Here is a 19,674-nt window from a genome sequence, read left to right as displayed (position 1 = left end):
TTTGCCTGCAGGGGCCATTAGGCATAAGACTTTAATGCACTTTATCAAGACTGTATTCAATTGGTTCTCTGAAAAGGCGAATCAGATTAAGGTTTTAACTGGCAAAATATATAACAATAAGTGGGTTAACATAAGTGCACAAAATAACAGAATAATTATATTAGCAACTGTTGTCATTTCTTGGAAATCCCAGCACCCTCTCCTAAAGGCAGGAGAGACTTTTCAATGAATCTTAGCTTTTGTTTTCCAAAAGAGAGGATGATGCATGAGGGAAATTCATGTGATTCTGGATGAAACTCGAACACATACATGTAGTTTCCTATTGTGCATGGAGCTAGGGTTGGGAATCAGTAACTTGTAATACATTACAAAATTAATATTTTGCCAACAAAAATGGTAATGCATCAGTGTAATCAATATATTTGAAACAAATCAGCTTTGATATGTCATATCTAAGCAAGTAAAGGAAGGATAAACTTGTGCAAACACATCGGGCATGCAAATATCAAAGAAATTGTATTGAGTATAAAAAAACAAAACATATTACATGTCATTTGCTTGTTAAAGGGGTTAAAGTCAACCCAATTTTTTGATAATAATAAGAAATAGAAAACACAGCATGTGCAGCAATAATGGCACCCCTCTTTGATATTTGTTTGCACACCCGTGATGACAGCTTCCAAACGTTTCTTGTTGCCATCCCTAAGCTTTTTGCACTTCTCCGCTGATATTTTCCCCCACTCTTCCTTTGCAAATTGTTCAAGCTTTTGAATGTTTGCAGGTTTCTTTTCGCAATGGCACATTTCAGCTCATATCAAAGATTTTCAATCGGATTGAGATGAGGAGTCTTTGTTGGCTATTTTAAAGCAGTATTTTTTCCTTTTTAAACATTCCTATGTGCTTTTGGATGTGTGCTTTGGGTCTTTGTCTTGCTGGAGGACCCATGACCTTCGACTCAAACCAAGTTGTTAATTATATAATAAATAATATAATTCTCAGATTTCATGATTCCTGTGATATGATTAAGGCTTCCAGTGCCGAATGTAGTCTGTATACAAACTGTTGGCGTGCATTGCGGGAAAGCTCTATTTTTGTTTCCCAAAAGAATTGTGGTTTGTCCAGGTACAGGCAAAGGTTAGCCATTCTTTTTTATGTCTGTCTCAGGATTGGGCTTCACACATGAAGCCCTGTTTTTAGTTCAGTGTGTGGCATATGGTACTTCTTGAAATCATGATCCCAGACTGTTCCAGGTTGACTTTCAGGTCTTTGGATGTTTAACGTGGTGTTTTTTCCACCATTCGCACCAACCTTCGAAGACTTCTGTCATCAATTTCTCCTCCCCCACACACACACGTCCATGGAGATTCTTGACAGTTCCTTGCTCGTCAAACTTCTTAATACCATTACGCACTGCTGAAACAGGGCTACCAAAGTCTTTGGAGGTGGCTCTATACCCTCTATACCCTTTGGAGGTCTTGTGTTTGCAAATGATCGCACTTCTGATGTCCTTGGACAGCTCCTTTTGTTTACATGATTGTGACAAAGGAAAAGGGGATAAAATGTGGCTTTTTAAAACCTCTAAGTCATCATTCATTGGTTATTTCATGTCAATTGGGCACAGACTATTTAAAACAGGGAACTCTCATTTGTGATTTACCAAAGGTGAGTCACAATGGTGTTTCCATACTGATTTACAAGAAAGGGTGCCAATACCAGTGACAAAGGGCATTTTAAGTTTTCTATTTTTTACGCCCATTGTTTATTGTTTTAAATGTTTTTTTTATCATTCGGTCTTTCGGATAAAACACAAGTTCTCCATAGAAAATCAAATGTTTTACTTGATTCATTTTTTGGAGAAGATATTCCACATTATGTACTTTACCTTGATGTGTGCCAACAATGGTGAGCAGGACTGTGTGCTTATCATGCGTATCACAAGACCCCTCGAGCATCCCTTCTGTTGCACTTGTGACTGCGTTTCGAACGACGAAAGAATCAAAGTTTGGTCATGATTCAGTCACATGACTCCCGGGTTTGTCTCTTTCACCCGGCAATCCCACTGCATTCCGGCCGCACACCTTGTGACTACTGACGCTGTGAGTCACAGTGTGGCATTTTATGTCAAAGCGAGACTCGACAGCACCATAAACGAGGAAAGGATTATTTGGACGTTTGAGCTTATTGCTTTTATGTGAAAGCAAAGACGCATCCACCCACGTTTCATTGCAACTGATGTCATCATTTGTTTTTGCAATAATTACCAAGCCAATGTGAAGAAAAGGTTATAATGGCAGCTTGATGTAAATATCCTTTTCACTACTGATTGTGTTTCCTATTATTTTCATTTGTTTTGCCATATAAATGATAGCCACAGTAAATAGTTCATCAGCTCAGGACCTAGTAATACTACAGTATCAACATAATGGCGCCACATAGGAAAGCTCTTGTGACCGCTGACTCTTTTACACAAGAGGCCTCGTGAGCTTGACTGGACTGATGGGGATTAGAAGAATTCCTGCCTGCAGTCAACAGGAATGTCGGAATGATTGCGCTTTTATCAGGTGTCTGGAAGAGCAGAGACATAATAAAGGTGTCAAAATGAACCGCGATTGTGATATGATTTGGATTGGTCACAGTTTTGCGGCTCACTGTGCGACAGACGGATCATTTTGCCTGCTCAAAGTGTGATCCAATGTGCAGATTTAAATCAAATCAAAGGAAAGATAAGCAGCATTTAAAGTTATGCATTTAGGTGAAAAGTAAGACATGCAAATCATTGGCGTCGGGCCGAAACCTCGATAGTCACTTTTCATTAGACCCCAAAAATGATCAGCAATGTTCTTTATATATATATATATATATATATATATATATATATATATATATATATATGAATATGAGATTTGCTTCATAACATTTAAGTTTGATAGCTCACAGTACACCCAAAGCACACATTTTAATGTGCACGTGTGTGTTTGTAGAAACAAAACAAAACAATTCCCCACACACTGAATTATAGCCTGTCTGTTGAAAAATTTACACCAATTGTTTAAAAATTTGATTTGCTATCCACTGTTGTCATAAGAAAGAGTAATTGTTTTTGCTGTATTTTGGATATTGCAAAAAACAAAAAAAAATAAAATTACAACGAACTGCTTTTTTTTAACATACTTCTACTTTGATTGCTTAGGAAGAAATTCTAAATGGCAATCTTTGCTAAAAATATTTTTGTTTGTTTACTAGTGTGCAATCATAGATACAGTACTTTTAACAACAGCCTTGATTATTCCTGCCTAAACACAGGATGGTGCCAAAGAGCTGTGGAGAAACTTAAGTGTGACGTTTATGGAATTTGAGATGCAGATACTGTATGAAGAGTGAAAACATACGACTGGTAGTCCTAAAAGATAGTATACATTTAAACTTGAATAATTGGAATTAATATATATATATATATATTAAATAAGATAAAACACTGAAAACAATATAAGATTCCCTAAATCTTTATTGTTTAAAAAAAAATCTGACAGATGTCTTGCAGTAATATCATAAAAATACATCATTGCTTATGGCACAATTATTGCTATGTATACTTGTCCAAAGTGTTCAGAAATTTTCAGTCAGTAGAGTTTGACTATCTTGCATATTATTATGCAAATTAAAAAATACAAATTTAAGACCGTTTCAACTTTTTTTGAATTATTATTATTAATTGTAGTACCGGTAAGTTGTTCATACTGCATGGGATATGTGAGCAGCTCTCACTCACTGCAGTCTGCAAAAACAATAATATAATCGCTGTTAAATTGGTATTCACATAACACTCCAAATAAGTTTTAGTTGTGATTACTCTATTGTGTTTGCTTTGCATTCAGTATGTCAGACTGCCCCCCCTTTGAGTTTTCAAGCGAGAGTGGTGCAGTACCAGTCGACAATAGGAGGAGGGCAGTGTTGCCGTGTCTGGAGGACACTAGTTAGCAATAGAAGGGACAAGCAACCCTGACAGTTTGAATTTCCTTCAGGATGCTCTGGCCAAATATGCCATGAAATAGTCTGGGATTGGACATCTTTGTACTTTAACTGTCACCATTTAAAATGTCCACCATGCCGAGCGGCGTCTGGGAGCGCAACACAGTAGCCTGGGTGGTAGGCAGCCATGTGAAATGAGTAGCCTGTATAGAGTTTTAATCCTCTTTAAGACTCCTATCCATCTCCAAATTAATATCTAGGGGCCACACATCCCTCCGCGAGCAGCCTGTGTCTGTGTGCGTATGTGTGTGAGAGCCACTTCTCAAATTATTCACTGGAAAATAAGATTAATAGTTATGCTGGGAAACACGCTTGAGGTCAATTAGTTGAGAGATCCTGCGATAAAGTCATTACGCTACGGAGCCAATTCAAGGACATGAAGAACCGAGTCGTTAGAGGTCAATATGCGTTAAAATCCAATGTGAAGATGCTATCCCGGCTCACCAGTAGAAAAGAAACCTATAATACTCATTACATGCATTTAAATGAGGCTGTCCTAATTACTAATCAGTCTCTTGTACTATTAGAGATGGAAATTACAAGTACAAAACAGAGCCTTGGGCCTCATTCACTCAGAATATATTAAAGTTTACTTCAGTTGGGTGCAAGTGTCATTTGAGTTGTATCCACCTATTAGAACTGTCACAAATAAGGATGGACATTCGACTGACTTTGTGACAAATAAATAAACTATTTTATATACAGTGTATATATATATATATATATATATATATATATATATATATATATGAAATGTAATCATTCAACCGATTTGCACAGATTAGTCACTTAAATTTTAGTCACTCAGATTTTAACAGAAACCCTCAAAACTTTGTTATAAGAAAGAATGAGCATTAACTAAATTTGCTTGATCGACTTTGAAGTAGTGTTGTCACGATACCAACATTTTGACTTCGATACAATACCTGCATAAAATACCTCGATACCGGTACTGAAACGGTACCTCGACAAAACGTCAGCAAAAGCACTTTCATGCCATATTCTTGAAGTACTGTATTTGACTGCATTTGATGTCATCCGTTTTAAATATTGGCCAAACAGTGGCACTCCAATGACTCGCTTGAGTGTGTGTGCATGTCTATGCTCTTCTCCAGTCTGCTCCCAATTAGTCGAATGTGTAATCAAATACTACAAACTGGGAACAAAACACACTCGACTTATTTTTTAAGGGAAGTGTCAAAAATGCGCCACAACCTATATCTGTTGCTCTGTCAGTCGTCTGAGCTTTTTCTATGCATAACTGTGATTTCCCAATGAGTGCCTGTTCGTTGAACGCAACGTGAGTCCACTGCAGGAATGATTGCTGCTTTTTCTTCTACTTGTCCACGAAAAACATTTGCTCTTGTTACAAAACTTTTCTAAAACTGAAAATTTAAAACCATACGTGTGTTTATTAGAAACATGCGTAGGCAATGCCAGTGCTGTCGCGTGGCTTCCACTCTGCTTGCGTGCTCCCGTGGAGCCTTAATTAGCACATCATACTTCTCAACGAGGAGTGGACAGCCAGCGAGAGCTACACTTAATAAGCTTAATTAGCGCTTTATGCTTCTCAACGAGGAGTGCACGTTGAAGGAAATAATCTATTAATCAATTCTTATTTTAAGAATATCTGTGTTATGATTTTAGATGGCTAAAAATACTAACTTAAGTGTGGTCAGTGTCAGTCGCATATTTTATTTCAAGAGTCAAAACAATTATAGTCTAACTCATCTTTGTAGTATGAAATGGAACAGCAGACTTAGTGACTGAACACTTGTCTCAAAGTAATTTTCTTCAAGTCAAAAATTAAAAGCAACTGCGCCTCTGCTGGTTACAGCCAAGTAGTGCACTCAGTTTTGTCTAAATGACTTTGAGACAATTAATAAACTAATCTATTCCATACAATCAATGGTCGATTAATTGACTGATTATACTCATCTCTTGTCATCCATGATCTCATTTCAATGAACGATCACAATCAAAAATTGTGCAACACGAAAGAACAATAGCGATTAGAACAGAACAGAACAGTGTGTTGTCTTTTGAAAAATAAAACCATACTGTGTATTTCCTGTTTATTTTTCTTTTCCCCAATCAGAATATTGGCTAGACCTCTTGAGTGAGTCTTTCTTCAGTGATTCCCGCCCACCACTCTGGCAGCTTTACCCATTTACATTTGAGCATAATGCCGGCATTAGAGGAAGCACAAGGAGGCCCTGATAAGTTACAAAGTGCTGCAGGGGTAAACCTCGTAAGAGAGGGCTTGGGAGTTATTTACAGCGTTCAAATCCTTAAAAAAAGAAGGGAAAAAAAAGCCATGTCTGCGGGATGAGATTGGTTTTGCAGTCGACGCCTTGCACACAAAGCAAACACAATGCAATGTGGAGGGTGTTTAGCTGTAAATGACCAGATGACATTAATTCTAATTGACTGATCTCATCCCATGCTTGGGACCTCTGTGTGTGTTAGTGTGTGTCTGTGTGTGTGATGTTGCTCTCTGAGCACAATGTTGCACATAAAGCCCTTGAACCGAAACACTAAGATTGCCTTTTCTTTTAAAGAAGAGAATTCTAAAAGCAATTTAATTTTCATTGAAGCAATGCTTTTAGCAGTGTGGCATTTTCTATTCAAATTCTCTGTTTTGATTGCCTACTTTTCACAATAAGAGCACTCCAGATTTGCAAAGGCATTACAAACGAGGTTAAAGGCAATGGAATTCCTCCCCCTTATCTGCAACGCGCTCCATACAGTTGTTCCATGTGAAATGCATTTAATTGCAAACAGAAAAGAGCGCAGAGAGAGAGGCAACAATGCGGCCGACTGAAGCGCTTCCCTCGTCCGCTTTTGAGCGAGCGCATTCAAATCGAAGCGGGCAGACAATGAAGGGACAGAATCGTGCCCTGAATAGTCACACTCTGTCCTTTTTTCACTCTCCTCGCGGCCAATCCTCATCCTTGAAAGGGGCGGGGCTTGAAAGTCTTTACCGCTTTAGCACTTGATAGCACGTCGGTGGAAGAGTCGCAAACGCTATTCATCACAGGACTCTGTAGGTCTATCTGCATGACATGTCTTATATGATAAGGCCCTTCTTCTCTGTGGGGAAACATTTGATCCAGTCCAATGTACAACTCTAAAAGAGTTTAGAACCTCGGAGTAACCCCAAAACATTGAATCCACAAATGCTGAGAATGAATAATAAACATTTGTTCAGTCGTAGTACAACAGCCGCATCCAAAGCAGAGACAGTTCCTGATAGGAAAAAGGTTCCCCCACCCCAACACCTCAGTCACTCCTCGGAGGGTTTGTGGCGGGGGGGTGTCAGGGGATCATGGTGCACAAAGTGCTTGAAGCCTCATGGGTCTTTGTTGGGGCAGAACACTCCCAGCGGGTCTGCTGACAGCGCCACGGCACCAAGAGGAAGAAGTTGAGGCAAGAAAGTGCACCCTTGAAACTTTCTATTTTCCACCTGCTTAACAAAGATTTATACATATTTATACATGCCCAACTATACTGATAGCAAAGTGGTGTGGCGTGTGTTTGGGGGGGTGAAAAATCTTGGAATTGCAGAGGTAAACTATATGTAAATGCCATAAAGTAATAGACTTGTAGTGCAAATCACACCATTTTATCTTTAATTTTGCTTTCGTACCCTCCCTGCCACCGCCGCCGCCGCCACCCCCCACACCGCCCCATCCTCTTTCCTCTGGCTTAAAGGTGCATCAGAGATATGCATTTAAGCATATTCAGAACACGGGGCGTGAAATTAAATGTGTGGCAGAGTGAGAAAAATATACAGACGCCCGAGATGCCTTAAAAATAGTCATTTATGCAGATGGAGAGGAATGGGATGACCCTCTCTCCAAGCATTTCTCCCCTCACTGTTCTTCCCCAATCTTGCGCTGTATCTTCATTTTTCATTGAACTCGCCAGTTTGCTGCTAAGCAGCCTTGTAGATAAGGCAAAGTGCTAAAAGGAGACGACAGAAGGAGCTCAGTGGGCCCGTTTCTATTGCACTTTCACCCAAGGCAATGGGCAGAATTTAACGGATTCCTTCCAACATATGTTTTTGCCAGATAAGTAAACAGTGTGTGTCGGAAATGAAAAAAAAGCATTTGCAATTTAATGACATTACAGCTCCCAGCTTAGCCCGCCGTGCTGCGAGGCGAGGAGCAGAGAAAGGGGAGACTGGAAGAATGGAACTGGGTGTCATCAATGTTTTTTTTTTTCTTTCCCCCCTTGCAAGAAGCAGCACTGAATTCTTCTTATTCTTCTCACACAAAAAAGCACTTCCTTTCTCCATCCCTCCTGCTATTTTGTTCTCCCTTTCTCCCCATAGTTTGAAATGAAATTATCTAATATTTTATTCAAGAAAAAGTTGCCTGTCCTCCATCGTCTGCTCTTCTCAGCTAAAACACATTGACAGTGGCTGTGAGTGCCCCCCCCCCCTTCTTCCCCCCTCCTAAACTAAAACCTCTTTTGTAAGGCTTTATCACTGCATGCTAAAAGCAGAGCAAAAATCCAGTGTGAGGACTTAGTAGGTGAGGGGCAAAGAGAATAACCTCGGACTGTTACATTGGACTGGCTGTAAATAATCCATCCATCTTATGTGCAACTCAGTGATTTTCCTCTTATCCCCACAGCAACCCCCCCCCCCCCCCCATGTGAGTCTGCAGCCTTCTTCAAGAAGACTAATTGTGCAGGAAAGCAGATTAGTGCTCGGATGTACTCCTTGACCATGTGCTAATGTGATGACAAATTTGGGGACCCTGGAAGCGAAAGACGTCGCACGCCAGGGCACTTTTGGCAGGGGCTGTAATCTGCCTTTGGTATTAGCTCAGCAAACCGGCTTGTTTGAGTATGGATCAATCGCTCGCTCATTATTTTTACAAGAAAGCTTTATATTCAAGGCGCTTTGCCGCTGTTGATCTCTCATTAAGCATGCTTGCATGTAAATGCACTGGCAATCCCTGTGTAAGGGATATGTCACCCCAGGGCCCGGGCTTGCACAAGCACGTAAAGGAGAAGAAGGGGCCAGGAAATTTGGGTCAGTCGCCGTCGCCAGGAACTTGAATTTCAGGTTTCGCTCAGAGCCACCTGCTTGGCTTTTCTGCATTTAATGTGTTTTTTTTTTTTTCTTTTTGTTTGCTGATGTTGTGTTTTGAATGTCAGCCCTGGAGCCGTTCAGCAATTTAGGAGGCACAATGAGTTTTGTCTCAGTATCCCTTCCAAGTGTTCATGTTACCGCGCTAAAGTGCCGCCGGCTTCTGCTTTACTCATATTCACACACGGTCTTTTATCAGCGCTTGGCATCCTGGCTGTACAGCGAAAAGGTGAGATCGGGTCAGACCCAGGAGATAATATTACACTGCGGCAAATGGCGACAGAGACCTATTAGTGTCTTACTAGTCAACTAACTTCACCTGAAAGGGAACTGGCATGTGACACGTGATCTTAACGTCACCTGAATGGAATGAACTGTCAGGATGCATTGGGCATCAAATTAAGAGGGGGAATATTTTCAACTTGTTTACAAACATCCAACAATTCCCGCATGTGTTTGCGTGACAAGAGATCAGGGTGCGCGAGCTGCGGCAAATAGAGCCCTCTGCCATATTTGGCCTCACCGTACGCTGCCACGGTGAATGACGCAACTGGGAAAACGAGCCTGACAGCACCAGGCGTCGGCTGTGTCTCTTTTTTAGCGCCCTACATACATAAATCTCTTCTTGCTGTGTGTTAGCGATGTATATTTTTACACCTCCCTGACTTGTTATTGACATTTGTTTGCTTTTTGACGTTCAAGTCCATTTGTGTCTCTTGTGAGAGCTTGTATGGCTTCCATCTCTTTGGAAGAGAAAAAAATGACGGTGCTGTAGTATTTGCAGTTTGTTCAGTTCCAATTGCCCCACTTAACTTGCTAAAAAAAAATGCCTGAGCTGTCAACATGCTCTGTGAATGATAGCAGCCCTCAAAAGTTGTGTCCTTTGTTTGCTTGGACAAAGCAGAAGCTAAATAAATAATGTGTCCCATGTATGAAGTAGCTACTGTAGCTGCTTAGCAGTGAGAAAAATCTGTAAACCACGAGATAGCGGATAACAAACCTGGATGTAGCTTGCAAGAAACGCTTATCTAACAATCCTTTGACCTTAACAATGTCACACATTGACTCATTTAATGGAACCCGAAAGGTGTAACATAATCCAACCGCCTATTTGGTTGACGTCACCTGAGTAGTCAATTGAAAACCAATTTTTTTTTGTGTGTGTGACTTTTGAGACTCATTAAAGTCATTTTCTGAATTGTATGACATTTGTTGTAGGTTTTCATTTCAGAGTTGTACGACCGGATAAATTACATACTATTGTCCATCCATTAAAATCTTCCATATTGTTGTTATATTGCAAGTGTTTTTCAATAAACAATGTTAAAAAAAAATTGATCTTGTGTTGGAAAGGAACCTTTTAGAATTTTACCTTTCACACAAGCTAACTCTGCAGCCTGATTTTGTGTATCTTTTTATAATCTCTTATAATATAAAAAAAATATTTAAGTTTGTTGAGGTGATTTAGAATTATAATTGTTGCTAAAAGATTGATCATAGTAAGTAGTTGGTAGAGCACAAAGTCTGCAAGTTTTAACTTCTCAGCTGTCTGTTCGGGGATCAGAAATTATTGTAGAGATATTGAGTACCGGTAAATTTAATAAATCATTTTAGTGGAAAAAATTATGCCACTAAACACTTTCATTAACACACAATTCCTGCAAATTTAACATACAAGACCTCACTGTAACCACACTTTGTCTGACAAATACCCGTTGGCTGAAGGGAATTTGTAAACTGTTGTGATGTCTCCTCAGACCATTCATAATAGATTGGTTCTGAGGACACTTCACATTACCTCCCAATCAAGGTATGCAGTCATGCTTGTTCATCAGTAGAACTAATGGCACATTTCATGTGGCATGTTCTGAGATAATGCATGTGCTGAAGATGCCGTGACTGTAGGACACTTTATTAGGTAATACAGCTCATTTTTTTCTTTTCTTTTTTCTTCTTTTTTAACAAAACTAATAAGACCACCACAATCTGTTCTGTGATGCTAGTTGAGTTTCAGATTTTGATTTCAAAATAACATTTTCCATTGAGATTCATTATATTTGGAATCATTTGTAGCAGTCAAAATTGTCTGTAAAACTCATTTCTAAATGTGTCATTTTAACTGGTATGACAGTGAAGAGCCAAGAAGTCAGTCCAATATCAATTTGTTTAAAAAATAAAAAGCTCACTGCATGTCATTGTTCACATTAACTGTCACAAAGTAATGAAATCAAAGCAACAACTTATGTGAAACATTAAGATGTGGCGTTCAATCAATCACGTTTTGATCCCACCGCAAATTTGGTGAGCTTGGAGGCGTTCCATTATTGTGGTTGTAAAGCATCATACTGAGCTCAAAAATAAATAAAAATAAAAATGTATCTAATGCAGAAATTCTTGTAATGGACGTTGTTGAATTATACGCATTGCAATATATAAAACAAAAACGACTAACTGTGCTTTATTTGGGCTTTTCACTTAGCGGTCTACTCACTTTTATTGCCAATTGGGTTATTTTGAGAGAGCAGTAAATTTACCCAGTTACATAAGCTTTACACTGACTACTTTGCATTGAGCCAAAGTGTGGTTTAATTAAATATCTGCATAAATGTGAAGGGTGTATTCACTTTTTTAAGATACTGTAGGTGTGTCTGTAATTTCAGTGTATTAAAAAGTGCTTGAGACTAAAACCATTATGACAAAGTTTACTGTCTTCCATAAAGAGGCTAACAGTAAGTCCCCTCCAAAAAGATTAGTCGTGTGCCAACATATCATTTGGCAAGCATCTATTCTGTTAATTACAACAAGTCTGCGAGCATTTGACTGCTAAACTGCGATATTACAATGCGCACGCTGCACTCCTGTAATCCTGTTAAAAGCAAATAAATAATCTCTGTGAATGAATGTTGGCAATAGTTGTTCTTTGAGGAGTGAGCGAGAGGGTGCCTACACAACCGCTGGCATGAAGGGCTCACTCACTCGCACACTCGGTTGATGTGTTGTCATTAAAGGTGCAGTCTTGGAGCCCTCAAGATCTTTTTGCTGTAATGGGCAAAATAATCTCCCGCTTTGATAGGCAAACGTCGCGGAGAAGTATGCCAAGTGACAGGTACTTATCTTTTTGCCTGTGTCCTGTGTTAAAGAAAGATATAATTCTTTGCGACTGCTCCTCAGGGCATGGGCTCTTCAACTTCATTATTTCTTCTCATGATAAATATATATATATATATTTATATACCCCCCCCTCCTCCTCCTCCTCCTTGAAAACCTGAGAATTAATACCAAAGCCAGCAATCTTTGCCAGCGGTCATTTGGAAATGGAACAAAAAAATGTCACATCAGTTTAAAGAACATTTTTTTTAGGGCTTCTCGCATGACATTATTCTAATTTATTGATGGATTCATGGAATAATCCTATGACTCTCTCTCTCTCTTTTGGGGGGGGGGGGGGGGGGCTTATTAACTTAATGATTTGAGTGCCTATCAAGAAGCTATACAGTCTTTTCATAAACTCTTGTCAAAAAATTCCATTGAGCCTCTCACAGTGGACTTTTTTCCTTTCAAGTTATTGCATTTAAGTCTTACTATATACAGTATTAAAGGGCTTGGTGTCTTTTAATAATCCTTGAGACACTGACTAAATGGAAATATTAAGTTATTACTGTAGTGAGCCACTTTTGACAGCAGTGGGAGCTATAGAGTCCTTTTGTACAGACTGAACAACCTTATTATTAGCTTATTGCTGTCTTTAATTGTGCTTTAGTTCTGATTGGTGCTTAGTGTCCTTATTCTGAATGCCTAAACTGGTAATCAATCCACTTCATTGAAATGGAACACTTTGATCTAGAAAATACATCTCCTCTGTTGTTGCATATTTTTAAGAAGTGACAAATGTGTACAGGTTTATTTTACATATTGAATTAAAAAATAAGTAATAATAAATATAAATGTTAATGAAAATAGCTGTCCATGTTATGAGAGCATTTCATTAAGATGTAGGTGTTTTTTCTGATCTAAAATGAAAATATGTTTTAAGGACTAACAGTTCTTCTCTCAGTGATTTTATTATGCTCTAATTGTCCTTGGACACTTTGTCCCACTTTTACAGTTAACTGATAACAAACGCAAATAAGCAGTTCACGAAAATCAAAAAGCAAGATTAATAAAAAAAAAAACATGTTAAATCCTGATTGGTGTCACTATTAATTTGCACAAAATCAGTGCATAGTCTAATATTACAATTGAATAATGACACAATAAATACAATTTAAAAAATCAATGTCACTATTTCCAGCTATTGGCGTGGTCTGCCCCCAGCATCCATCTACCGCTCTCTATGCACCCCAAGAGAAAATTTTAATCGGAATAAATCCGAGGTCATACAATTTGGTGAATACTCCTATCAGTTCAGACTTCAGCTAAATGAGCATTTGAAACATTAACTCCACAAGTGGGATTGTGATGCCAACACATCACAGAGGAAAGAGGACATCTGTGATGATGACTATTGAACCAGAAATGGACTTACCGGTATTATAGACATAACACAGCAAAAAAAAAAAAAAAAAGCAGCACAAGCAAGCGACTCTGTCCTGGCTGCTCAGCACAACACAGCTAAAGCATTGATGACAATAATATGTATTATATATCAGACCTGTGCATCCAAAACTGGATCCTCGTCATCCCGTGCGCATTCCCACTAATAAGAAATGCAGACTCAACTTGTTCTTATGCAAATTAGCCATGTGGTTGGCGCTTCTCTGTCCAGTTTTCTCATCACAATATTGCTCAGTGAACAATCATACTAAAAGCAAATAAATTTTTTTTTTATTATGATGTCACAGCCGCTTGTTTATCTATTTTCTAACCCAAATATTAGGGTTACTTCCCTTGAACAGAACGTTGGTTTGCAGGGGTGCGAATCGCCTAGTACCTGCCGATTCGATCCGTATCACGATTCATAGGTCATGATTCGATTCGATACCAATTAATCCCGATACGAATCTATAAATTGATTATTGCGATTTTTTTTTTTTTTACTCAAATTTAGAAAATACTAATCAGTAAACTTGTACATGTACACTGCATGATTTGTATGAAAATGTATATATATATATATATATATATATATATATGAAACATCAGGCTTATAACGGTGAGTCACTGAATTTAACAATCTGTTGCAATCTGTTTCTTGTTTGAACAGCATTGAAATAAAATATTAAGGCTTAATGTTCCACTAATATAGCATTCTTCCATGCTTGACATGTGAACCCTAACCCTCAGTAAGACGTTTTATTGAGTATTTCCATTAAAAATGGATGTTTAGCATCAATCAATTCAAGAATTGTGTGCTGTAATATCGCGATATATTGCCGAATTGATTTTTTTTTTCTTTACATCCCTCTTGGTTTGTGTTCTGTGCATGCTCTATCCGCAAGGAATCTTGGTCTTTTGCCAACAGGAAGTACTTGTATGTGCGGCGTTTGGGGATATTCCAATTGCTATGTTTATAGGAATAACTTTGTCCGCTCACACATGTAAACGAGTTATCGTGAATGTTTCAGAAATGGAAATTTTGACGTTAATCCGACCATTGACGGCATGTATAGATTTTATTGTTCACTTACTGTTTTTCCGTATATATTTATGGCCGATAAATGTTTTGAAATACAAATATTTAATGTAATCATAACTTAATGTTAGCGTAGGCTAATGCTAGACTACAAATTGGGGTTCCATCCATCTGGTAGGAACTCCCGAGTACCACCTGTACCAGCCTGCCAGCCTTCTACACCCAAATTCAAAAATCCTCCCTTCTGAACTCTGTCCACTTATTGTATGAGCTACTTTTTTAAACAAACTTCTCAAAGGCAGAGTCAGACTTCAGAGACTGTGTGCCATGTTTATAGGGGGAGGGGGTCCTGCTAAAAGCAACTCCACAGACATTTCTCATTTCTACCTGTGACCTTGGGCACAGCGACATGTATCGTTGGCGGGCTTCGATTTGCCGCATTTGGGCTGTCGTGGAAAAGGTGCAATGCAAGATAATTTTGGCTTTTTTTTTTTTTTACCCCCACTTCTCCTCCTTCCCTCCTGGGAGTGCGGAGAAGTCAGAAATACAGCGTGGAGATTACAGGTAATATGACACACAGCCTTCATAAACATTCTTGACCCGAGCCGATGATGGAGATATTGCTGCAGGAGAGACTTTTCACACTTTGATTTGCCTAAAATGAGCTGGAAGAAGTCAGTAATCACACTCTTTGAGCTTCCTCACACTCTGTCTGCACACACACGCACACGCGCATGCAATGACAACCAGGTGAGCGTGCACAAACAAATAGAAGAAATATCCTCAAAGAGGGCATATTGATGTTTTATTCATGTACATGTAGGGGGGAAAAAATCGTAAAATGATCCATCTGAAGCCATTGAAGTCAGGTGATAATCCACATGCTCGTAGGGCGGCCCTTGGGCGAATTAGGGAATGGGAAGCTATTGTGCTTCCATCTCAGGTCAACACGCTTGAACCGCTGATACATATGTATGTTAATTTGCCTAATCTCACTTATACAAATGTCTTACAGGCTTTGATATAAGGCTTTGACATAGAATCATATCAGGGCATCGGAATGGGAGTTTTTGAAAAAAAAAAAAATATTCATACATAGAGAGCCTTTTGTATTGCAGTGAAATGCATTTTGAATCATTGCAAAATATCAAACATTGATAAGTATATTTTGCTTGTCATCTGGTCACACCAGTAAGTACTTGCACTAAATCAAGGTTGGGGAAGCTTTACCTATCCGAGAATATTTGGATTTTCTTAAGTCCTGTCAAGCTAATACTAAATGTTTTATAACATACAATGCATCGATCGGACAGCTGATTATTATGTATCATAAGCATTTTTTGTTGTTCTTCTGAGATATTCTTTTTTTTAAATTAATTTATTTATTTTTTGCTTAGTGTGCCAGTCCAAAGAAATATACCTCATCATGCTGAGAGCTGTTCCTGATTTTTTTGCCTCATCTACATGAATAAGGTTCCAAGGCTCCAAGGCAAAGGGGGAAACCAAACAATTGTCATTAATAGAGTTAGTCAAAACTGGGCATTATTATCGTTAAAAAACATTTCATTAGGTGCACAAAATGTTGTAGCCAGTGGGAAGGACGACACATTTCATCTTATTAAGACCCATTTAAAGACAAATGCAAAATGAAGTGCTTTCAGTCTTTAAACTGTTTTGTCATAAATTAAAAAGAAATATCTAGTATGGTAAAATTAACACTTCTCAGGTAACTTCACTGAAAGCATTTCCACCCTCCCCCTCTCCAAGCAGCCTTGACGCTCCTCCCGATGCAAAAGAAGCAAATGCACTCATTGCTGTAAGGCCAGACACAAAAATGTCGTTTGAATAGTAAAACTGTATCATTTTATCCGGTATAGAGCAACCACTTGAGTTCCTCCAATGTTCAGCATCTTCACATCAGGGCCAGTTGCCCATTCACGCACAGACGCATACACACACATTTAGTGATTCAATGTGCAAAGGAAATAAATTCCTATTCAATCATTTATTTTCCCTTTGATAAAAAAAAAAACTGAAAGAAAGAAAGAAAACAAGATCCAAAAAGATTCTGATAAGGCTCAAGGTGAGTGAAAAGTGATGACGTGAAAATCATTTTGACTGTGCCTTTTTCTCAGGTTCCACAGAGTTACTGAGGTCACACTGACAAGAAAAAAATACTGCAAGAAAGTATCAATGTGAATAAATTCTCATAAATGTAAAATGGGTGTAAATGCACACCTGCGATGAAGCCTCTTGAGATTGTTATCAAGTTGCACTTGAAAATATGAATTCTTCCTGTAATCCATCTTGATTTTTGTAACCTGATGTCTTTTTTGTCGTACCCTTATGACTTTTCCGAAAAGAAAATGTAATTTTATTCATTCTTACGTTTTCCCTTGTAAAATATTGATAAAATTTTGCTTAATTCCATAAGATTGCAATTTCAATTTTATAACATTGATTGTTTTTGGAAACATGCAAACATTTTTCTCGCAACACATTTGATCCTCTACTAGTCAACATTATGACTTATTGCTGGTAACCAAAATACTTTGCTCTCATATTGTTACAACTTTTTGCATTTATAGATTTTTTTTTTTTACACAAAAAAAGTGATCTTGACTGATTTCATATTATGACTTTGATTTTGTATGACTTGTTTCTTATACTTTTTTTGGGGGGGGGGCTTTCTACTTTCTTCCCACTTTTTTTCTCATCACTTTATGACTTGGCCCCATCCCTAATATGACTTACTGTAATTCTGGTCACTTTCCAAAAAAAATTTCATGTTACACTATAATGGTACTCATCACATTCTAAAGATTTTGCTCTAACAGTTCAACTTTATTTTTGTACCTTTACAATTTATAGTGTTAAAACTTAATGCAATATTTATTTTATTTTTTTATTTGTGTGTGTGTGTATGTGTGTAACATTATTACTTCATACAAACATTGTTTTGTGGGGTGTTTCATCTCTTTACATTGTTCTCGTACTATTGCAACTCCTTTTTCTCGCCTGGGTAATATTACAATGCTATTCTGTTACTATATTACCTTTCTGGTAACGTTGCAACGTTATGCTTGTTTCATGACTTTTTCCCCCCTCAAAAACACTTACTTTTTTCCAGTAATATTATTACTTTTTTTCTCATACCCTCAGATTTTTTCCCCCACAATTAACGTTGCAACTTTGCTCCTGTAACATTGACTTAATTCTCGTAACCTAGCAGCTACTGACTTTTCTTTGCCAAATTGCCCTGTTTTCCTTTTGTAACTCTTATAACCCAACAACATTTTTCCCATTAGGCTTACATCACTTTTTACACCGTGTGCGAGAAGAGGCAGGAATTGTGGCCTAACAACTTGTGGTTGCTTCTCTATGACAATGCCGTGAGCATCTGACACTTCCTAGCTGAAAAGTGTCCAAGAGCAAACAATCTCAGCCTACCTGGCTCCACGTGCTTTCTTCTTTTTCCTCTTTCCTCTTGCCCAAGCTGAGGTGGGATACATTTTGAAGACGTGGATATCAAGATGGCCACAACGATGGAGCTGAGAAGGCTCATGGGAAAGTGTGTTTGACTCCAGGGGGAAAACTTTGCGTTTGCAGTTTGGATTTGAAAGGAAACTTTTGTGACACCAATACCTGGAAGTTAATTTTTTTCTAATATCATTGAGTTTTCCCGCCTTTAAAACTTTAATATTGTGATTTCTTTAAATGTACTATTGTGGATCAATTCTTGTGGCATTATAACTTTTTTTTTTAGTGAAGTGTAGTGCAATCTTTTTCTCACAAAACTGCATTCCTGTAGGCCTAATATTAATTATTTATTCTCATATCTTTACATATTTTTTCTCATAAGATTATGACTTTGTTCAGGTAATATTACACAATTATTCGTGTTGGTTTATTTTAATTTAATTTAATTTATTTTTATTTTTTTGGGGGGGTGGGGGGCTCCTGCATGTCATTTATTTTCATTAACACTTTTCTCATGAAAAGGCCTACCCCTTGGTAGATGCAAATGGAGAGCACCCCACACCCTCCCTTTCCTCTTATTCACTTGAAGACCTTGGAGCCAAGGCTGGAAAATCATTTTAATAGGAAGGCCTTTTCTTCTCCCACTTCTTTCCATAGTCGCATCTCCACCTTTCCCCATTCAGGGCCCGTCTTAGACAGAGAAAACATAGGCCATCTATTCAAAAGGCATTTAGTCCATTTCTTTCTTGGCCGGTAAACCCATTCATCAATTGTTCTGGTTTGTAGATGGCATTCTAATGCTAATCTGGCGTGTTAAATATCTTTTTGTTCCCCCCGCCATCTTCTTTCACCGTTTTGTCATTCAGTTTATCCAGTTTTGGCCACCCATTTTATTTATTTATGCGCCTGCTCCTATTCATCCGCTCATGTATTTTTTATTATGTTGTTTCACTGTCATGCAGTGTCAACTCACTCCATTCAGTGTGGGCTACTTGAAGGGTTTGCGGGGACAAAGCGTGTACACATTGCACCGCTATTCACTCCGTCCAGCTGGATCGTTTGAGAGAGGGGGGAGGAGGGGGGGCAAAAACCTTGTGAAAAGAAATCCTGCACAATGGACACAGAAGAAGTGCACAATGCTAACAGTTTTCCAAATACCACTGATTGCTTTCATCACAATGAGCGAGAGCGGCCGCTTTTCTCCGAGCTCCACTTCAACAAACAACGCTCGCACAAAACCTCCCAACCCGCGTTTTGTGCGCAAACAAAACCTCCTCGACCGTCTAAACGCTTCCAGAGAAAGAGAGAAGGGGGGGGGTGAGAAAGGGGGCTTTCACATTTCCTCCTTTTGCAAGATAAAATATAAAAAGGCTAAAAAGCAGGGTTTTAATGCACTTTATTCTAATTTGTAATGAGATGATTTTAACAATTTGCATAGTGCAATTCAATTCAATTTAATTAGGTAGCCTAATCCTAAAAAGGCATAATCATT

General features: G+C 38.4%; 1 long non-coding RNA gene across 4 annotated transcripts in view; it reads left to right on the top strand.

The window, feature by feature from the left end:
• Nucleotides 1-19,674, top strand: part of LOC144060035 (uncharacterized) — a 42,748-nt gene that overhangs the window by 4,861 nt on the left and 18,213 nt on the right. The gene's annotated exons all lie outside the window — the stretch shown is intronic.

Source organism: Vanacampus margaritifer, chromosome 11, assembly GCF_051991255.1.
Source record: "Vanacampus margaritifer isolate UIUO_Vmar chromosome 11, RoL_Vmar_1.0, whole genome shotgun sequence".
NCBI lineage: Eukaryota > Metazoa > Chordata > Actinopteri > Syngnathiformes > Syngnathidae > Vanacampus > Vanacampus margaritifer.
This window is presented reverse-complemented; position numbering and strand designations above follow the sequence as displayed.